Source organism: Pteropus vampyrus, unplaced genomic scaffold, assembly GCF_000151845.1.
Source record: "Pteropus vampyrus isolate Shadow unplaced genomic scaffold, Pvam_2.0 Scaffold58, whole genome shotgun sequence".
NCBI classification, from domain to species: Eukaryota; Metazoa; Chordata; class Mammalia; order Chiroptera; family Pteropodidae; genus Pteropus; species Pteropus vampyrus.
The window spans coordinates 7,471,276-7,472,114 of NW_011888839.1; the positions used below are offsets into that span (position 1 = coordinate 7,471,276).

Genomic DNA, 839 nt, shown 5'->3' on the forward strand with positions numbered 1-839 from the left:
TAACACAATACTAGGCACAAAGTTTCTGCTATGTATTATTATTTTACTATACTTTAAATACTGTAAATGAGTAAAATAAAGTTCCTTTTCTCCTTTGACTTTCTCTTATGTGGGATTAGATTTTTGGATGATCTTGAAGTTTCCTTGCAGTTGCAAAATCAATGAATTTATAATCCCTTCATTCTTAATGATGTTCATGCCATGGGGGTAGCTGCATCATAGCTGGTCTTTCTTAACTAACTTGCAGGTGAATGTATGTTTGTTTGTTTATTTTTTAAGCGAGGCAACCCTTGGTTGACCTCATAGATTGCAAAGACCTTGTCAGTTTACAATCCCTTATTTTTTTTTAATTTTTATGCCTACAGCACCTGGTCTTCCTAGGTGGTCTCCCATCCAAGTACTAACCAGGCCTGACCCTGCTTAGCTTCCGAGATCAGATGGGATCGGGCTTGTTCAGCAGGTGAACGTATGAAATGAGAGATGCATGATCTAAAGACTGAATAGGTGACCTAGGTTTCAGACCCTTTCACAGCACAGAGTGGAATAACAAGCCTGCCATTTTTAATGAACTGAAAATTGTTTTGCAATTTGGAATTAATATAAAGATTTTGGAATACTACAAAAATCCAGAAAACAGGTTAAAACAACAGCAGCAGCGACTGCAAACTTGTTCAGGAATATTGTAAAAAAACAAGCCATGTGCGTTTTGTTTGTTTGCTTATTTGTTTTTGTTTTGTTTTTTATTGGCATGTCGAGTGACAACTAAAATTACAAGACAGTTAACATTTGTTGAACTCCTATTGTATTATAACCTTATATTATAGCTTCAAGAACTTAAA

General features: G+C 35.2%; 1 pseudogene; it reads right to left on the bottom strand.

The window, feature by feature from the left end:
* Positions 1 to 356: 356 nt before the first annotated feature.
* LOC111740178 lies at positions 357 to 472 on the bottom strand (annotated as a pseudogene).
* Positions 473 to 839: the final 367 nt, after the last annotated feature.